The sequence below is a fragment of the Arachis hypogaea genome, chromosome 9, assembly GCF_003086295.3.
Source record: "Arachis hypogaea cultivar Tifrunner chromosome 9, arahy.Tifrunner.gnm2.J5K5, whole genome shotgun sequence".
Taxonomy (NCBI): domain Eukaryota; kingdom Viridiplantae; phylum Streptophyta; class Magnoliopsida; order Fabales; family Fabaceae; genus Arachis; species Arachis hypogaea.
In genome coordinates this window covers 38,857,536-38,864,668 of record NC_092044.1, presented here as the reverse complement: position 1 = coordinate 38,864,668, position 7,133 = coordinate 38,857,536, and positions in this window count along the sequence as shown.

Here is a 7,133-nt window from a genome sequence, read left to right as displayed (position 1 = left end):
AAGAGTATTCCTCTCTGGGCTCTTACTGTCCTCAGAGGGATTTTGGACAATGGTTTGGTTATCCTCTGTCAATTGTTCCTTTATTGGCTTCTTGCTACTTTGAGCAATGTTATTCAATGTCTTCTCACTCCTCAGTTGAACTGTTTGGCATTCTTCTGTTATCTGTTTAGATAACTACTGTTTTGCCTGATTCAACTGTGATTCTATGTTCTTGTTAGCAATTTTAGTTTCTTGGAGCATCTCTTTAAATTCTGCTAACTATTTTGTCATTAGGTGTAATTGCTGATTAAGCTCAACCATCTGTTCTTGAGGATTAGGATCAGTGGCTACTGCCATAACTTCTTCTTTTGTAGAGAACTCATTGCTAGAGTACAAATATTGATTTCTAGCAACAGTATCTATAAGCTCTTGAGCCTCTTCAATCGTCTTCCTCATATGTATAGATCCACCAGATGAGTGGTCTAGAGACATCTGAGCTTTTTTTGTAAGCCCATAGTAGAAGATGTCTAACTGTACCCACTCTGAAAACATTTCAGAGGGGCATTTTCTTAGCATACCTCTATACCTCTCCCAGGCATTATAAAGGGATTCATTATCCTCTTGTTTAAAGCCTTGGATGTCCAGCCTTAGCTATGTCATCCTTTTTGGAGGGTAAAATTGATTCAGGAATTTGTCTGATAACTGTTTCCATGTCTTTATGCTTGCTGTAGGTTGGTTATTCAACCACCTCTTAGCTTGATCTTTTACAGCAAATGGAAACAGTAATAGTCTGTAGACATCTTGATCCACCTCTTTATCACGTACTGTGTCAGCAATCTGTAAGAATTGTGCCAGAAACTCAGTAGGTTCTTCCTGTGGAAGACCGGAATACCGGCAATTTTGCTGCACCATGATAATGAGTTGAGGATTTAGCTCAAAGCTGCTTGCTTTAATGGGAGGTATACAGATGCTACTCCCATATGCAGCTGTAATGGGGTTAGCATATGACCCCAGAGTCCTTCTGGACTGTTCAATTCCACTTAGGTCCATGATAGAGAAAGGGAATATGATATGAATTCACAAGTAAAGTAAAATATTTTTTTTTGACCGAAAAAATAAAATAAAACAAAAGGAAAATAAAATAAATTTTTGAAAACTAAAAGGAAAACACAAAGAAGACACCAAACTTAGAATTTTTAAGGATCAAGAAAGGATTAAGGATATGCAAATTTGAAAAATAAAAGAAAACAAAAGCATGCAATTGACACCAAACTTAAAATATGAAACTAAACTCAAATAAAAGACTCTAAACCAACAAACAAACAAAAAAAAATAAAACAGTCCTAATCTAAGCAACAAGATAAACCGTCAGTTGTCCAAACTCGAACAATCCCCGGCAATGGCGCCAAAAACTTGGTGCACGATATTGCAATCACACTTTTGCAATTCCGCACAACTAACCAGCAAGTGCACTGGGTCGTCCAAGTAATACCTTACGTGAGTAAGGGTCAATCCCACGGAGATTGTCGGCTTGAAGCAAGCTATGGTTATCTTGTAACTCTTAGTCAGGATATCAATAATTATCAAGGTTGATTGTAAAAAGTAAAAGAACATGAAATAAGTACTTGTTTTGCAGTAATGGAGAACAGGTTGAGGTTTTGGAGATGCTCTATCTTCTGAATTTCTGCTTTCCTACTGTCTTCTTCTTCAGGCACGCAAGACTCCTTCCATGGCAAGTTGTATGTAGGGTTTCACCGTTGTCAATGGCTACCTCCCATCCTCTCAATGAAAATGTTCAACGCGCTCTGTCATAGCACGGCTAATCATCTGTCGGTTCTCAATCAGGTTGGAATAGAATCCAGTGATTCTTTTGCGTCTGTCACTAACGCCCAGCCTTCAGGAGTTTGAAGCTCGTCACAGTCATTCAATCCTTGAATCCTACTCAGAATACCACGGACAAGGTTTAGACCTTCCGGATTCTCCTGAATGCCGCCATCAATTCTAGCTTATACCACGAAGATTCTGATTGAGGAATCCAAGAGATATCTACTCAATCTAAGGTAGAACGGAGGTGGTTGTCAGGCACACGTTCATAGGTGAGAATGATGATGAGTGTCACAGATCATCACATTCATCAGGTTTAGGAACAAGTGATATCTTAGAATAGAAGCAAGCGTGATTGAATGAAAAACAGTAGTAATTGCATTAATCCATCAAGACACAGCAGAGCTCCTCACCCCCAACCATGGGGTTTAGAGACTCATGCTGTAGAAGATACAATAAGAAACGTGTAAAGTGTCATGAGGTGTCGATACAATGTCAAAAGATCCTATTAATAGTGAACTAGTAACCTAGGGTATACATAAATGAGTAAATGACGTAAAAATCCACTTCCGGGGTCCACTTCCGGGGTCCACTTAGTGTGTGCTTGGGCTGAGCATTGAAGCTTTCATGTGTAGAGACTTTTTCTGGAGTTAAACGCCAGCTTTTATGCTAGTTTGGGCGTTTAACTCCAATTTTTGTGCCAGTTCCGGCGTTAAACGCCGGGAATTCTGAAGCTGATTTGCAACGCCAGTTTGGGCCATCAAATCTCGGGCAAAGTATGGACTATTATACATTGATGGAAAGCCCAGGATGTCTGCTTTCCAACGCAATTGAGAGCGCGCCAATGGGGCTTCTGTAGCTCCAGAAAATCCACTTCGTGTGCAAGGAGGTCAGAATCCAACAGCATCTGCAGTCCTTTTGAGCCTCTGAATCAGATTTTTGCTCAGGTCCCTCAATTTCAGCCAGAAAATACCTGAAATCACAGAAAAACACACAAACTCATAGTAAAGCCCAGAAAAGTGAATTTTAAATAAAAACTAATAAAAACATACTAAAAACTAACTAAAATGTATTAAAAACATACTAAAAATAGTGCCAAAAAGCGTATAAATTATCTGCTTATCAACTGACAACCACTTCCGTTCTACCTTAGACCGAACGCATATCTCTTAGATTCCTTAATCAGAATCTTCATGGTATAAGCTAGAATTGATGGCGGCATTCATGAGAATCTGGAAAGTCTAAACCTTGTCTGTGGTATTCCGAGTAGGATTCAGGAATTGAATGACTGTGATGAGTTTCAAACTCGCGATTGTTGGGCATGATGACAAACGCAAAAGAATCAATGGATTCTATTCCGACATGATTGAGAACCGACAGATGATTAGTCGTGCTGTGACAGAACATTTGGACGAATTTCACTGAGAGGATGGCATGTAGCCATTGACAACAGTGATTCCCTACATACAGCTTGCCATGGAAAGGAGTAAGAAGGATTGGATGAAGGCAGTAGGAAAGCAGAAATTCAGAAGGAGCACATCATCTTCATACGCCTATCTGAAATTCACACCAATGATCTACATAAGTATCTTTATCTTTATTTTATGTTTTATTTATTATTATTTTCGAAAACCAATATAACCATTTGAATCGGCCTAACTGAGATCTACAAGATGACCATAGCTTGCTTCATACCAACAATCTCTGTGGGATCGACCCTTACTCACGTAAAGTTTATTACTTGGACGACCCAGTGCACTTGCTGGTTAGTTGTGCGGAGTTGTGAAGAAAGTGATGAGTTAGTAGATGTGCATAACAAGTTGAATGCCATTGTTAGAGATCACAATTTCATGCACCAGGTTACTTCCCATCCTCTCAGTGAAAATGGTCCAAATGCTCTGTCACAGCACGGCTAATCATCTGTCGGTTCTCGATCATGTCGGAATAGAATCCATTGATTCTTTTGCGTTTGTCACCATGCCCAACAATCGCGAGTTTGAAGCTCATCACAGTCATTCAATCCCTGAATCCTGCTCGAAATACCACATACAAGGTTTAGACTTTCCAGATTCTCAAGAATGGCTGCCAAAGGGTTCTAGCTTATACCACGAAGATTCTGATTAAGGAATCCAAGAGATACATGCTCAGTCTAAGGTAGAACGGAAGTGGTTGTCAGTGACGCGTTCATAGGTGAGAATGATGATGAGTGTCACGGATCATCACATTCATCATGTTGAAGTGCAATGAATATTTTACAACAAGAATAAGCTGAATTGAATAAAAAATAGTAGTAATTGCATTGAAACTTGAGGTACAACATAGCTCTACACCCTTAATCTATGGTGTGTAGAAACTCCACTGTTGAAAATACATAAGTGATGGTCCAGTCATGGCCGAATGGCCAGCCTCCATAAATGTGATCAAAGGATCATAAGGTAATCTAATAATAATCCAAAGATGTCTAATACAATAGTAAAATGTCCTATTTATACTAGACTAGTTACTAGGGTTTACAAAAATAAGTCTAAGTGTAGAAATCCACGTCCGGGGCCCACTTTGGTGTGTGCTAGGGCTGAGTTTGAGCTTTACACGTGCAGAGGCTTCTCTTGGAGTTAAACGCCAAGTTGTAACGTGTTTTTGGCGTTTAACTCTGGTTTGTGACGTGTTTCTGGCGTTTTACTCTAGAATGCAGCATGAAACTAGCATTGAACGCCAGTTTGCGTCGTTTTAACTCGAACAAAGTATGGACTATTATATATTTCTGGAAAGCCCTAGATGTATACTTTTCAACGCCGTTGAGAGCGCGCCATTTGGAGTTTTGTAGCTCTAGAAAATCCATTTCGAGTGCAGGGAGGTCAGAATCCAACAGCATCAGCAGTCCTTTTTCATCCTAAATCAGATTTTTGCTCAAGTCCCTCAATTTCAGCCAGAAAATACTGAAATCATAGAAAAACACACAAACTCATAGTAAAGTTCAGAAATATGAATTTTGCATAAAAACTAATGAAAACATCCCTAAAAGTAGCTAGATCCTACTAAAAACTACCTAAAAACAATGCCAAAAAGCGTATAAATTATCCGCTCATCAGTGTTCAACACCCAAAACACTAGAGGGACTGGCATTTAATGCCAGTAAGGGTGCACAGAATGGGCGTTTAATGCCCAAAGAGCTCACAGAGATAGCGTTAAACACCTGTTAAAGCACACCCTTTGAGTGCCTAAATCCCACTCAAGAACCCTCTAGCCCAGAAACAAAGGATACCATAAAGACAATTGAGGTTCCTTTAAATGCACTTCTGCAGTGCATAAGTTCTAATGACTACTCATCCTCGGATGAGGATGAAGACACTAGGGAAGAGCAAGTTGCTCGGTACCTAGGAGCTCTTATGAAGCTGAATGCCAAGTTATTTGGTACAAAGCCATTGGAGGAAGAACCTATACTTCTTTCCAAAGAACTCCATGCTTTGGTTTAGCAGAGGTTACCTCAGAAGCCTCCAGATCTTAGACACTTTTTTGATTCCTTGCACCATAGGCACCATGACTTTTGATAAAGCTCTATGTGACCTAGGGTCAAGCATCAACCTCATGCACTCTCTGTAATGGAGAAGTTGGGAATCCTTGAGGTACAAGTTGTACACATCTCATTAGAGATGGCAGACTAGACCATGAAGAAGCCATATTACTTAGTAGAGGATGTCTTGGTGAAAGTTGAAAACCACTACAGCCCTGCAAACTTCATTATCCTGGACATTGGAGAGGATGAGGATGACTCTGTCATCCTTAGAAGACCTTTCCTAGCCACTACTAATGCTATCATTAATGAGGCTAAGGGAGAACTAACCTTACAATTAGGGGAGGATCACATCTTATTCAAGATGCCTCATCCCAATTCTCCCTCTAAAAGAGAGATAACTATGCAACACCTGGTGTGTCAACCCTCTCTTTCTGGGTAGAGCTTTACAGAGCCCACAGACATCAATTCTAAGTTTGGTATTGGGCAGCCATCAATAAACTCTAAGCACAAATGTACTAAGAAGAAAGTACCTAAAGGCTGGAGGGATAAGAAAGTCCCGACTGAAGGCCTCTCTCCTGGCATGAGAGTTGTCTTCACTAAGAATCCAGTCCTACCACATACAGTAAGTCGTGTCCTGTCTTTAGAGCATGTGGAGCTCATTCATGAGAAGACAAGAAGAAAATTCACTACAAAGGGCAAAAATCTGAGCCCATACTCACCTCCGTAAGGAGCTAACCGTCAAGCTAATAACGTTAAAAGAGCGTTTTTTGGGAGGCAACCCAACCTTAAGTAATTTTATTTTGTTTTCTTTTATTGTTTTTGGAGTCACGATCATGTGCATCAGTCAGAATAGAGACAGAATTCACATCAGTAAAAATAGAACACTCTGGATGGAGTGTTAAAGTTTAACGCCACCTAAGGTATCCCGGCTAGGCGTTCAATGCCCCTCATGGGCAGCATTGCTGGTGTTGAACGCCAGCCAGGGAGTATCCCCTGGGCATTCAAACGCCAGTGTAGAGAAGCAGGGAATCTGGATTCCCTAGCCTCTCAGGACCTGTGGGTCCCACAACATCTTTCACCTATCCCCACTCACTTTCACACTTTCCCATACACACTTCCCTATAAAGCCTAGCCCAATCACATCCATCCCACTTTCCCAGACCATCATAACTCCCACCCACTTCAAAATCAAACTTCCCACCCAAAAACCCAACCCATGGCCGAACTATACACTTTCCCACTCCTATAAATACCTTTCTTCATAACCCTCCACACACACACACACACACCTCTCATACACTCATACACCCACAAGGCCGAGCCTTCTCTCTCTCTCTTTATATCCTTCTATTTTCTTCTTCTTCTACTCCATTCTTCTATTCTCTTTATTTTTGCTCGAGGACGAGAAAAGTTTTAAGTTTGGTGTTAGAAAAGCATAGCTTTTTTCTTTCTATTACCATTCATTGCACCCAAGGTTGGAGAACCCTTTAGAAAGAGGAAAGGAAAAGCAGTAGCCACTCCCTCTGAATCTTGGAAGATAGAGAGATTCATCACCAAAGCTCACCAAGACCACTTCTATGAAGTAGTGGGTGAGAAGGAAATGATCCCTGAGGTCCCTTTCAAGCTCAAGAAGAATGAGTATCCGGAAATCCGAAGAGAGATCCGGAGAAGAGGTTAGGAAGTCCTAACCAATCCCATTCAGGATGTTGGGATTCTAATGGTGTAAGAGTTCTATGCAAATGCATGGGTTACTAAAAACCATGACACTAGTTTGAACCCAAGTCCAAGGAATTGGATCACCATGGTCCGAGGAAGA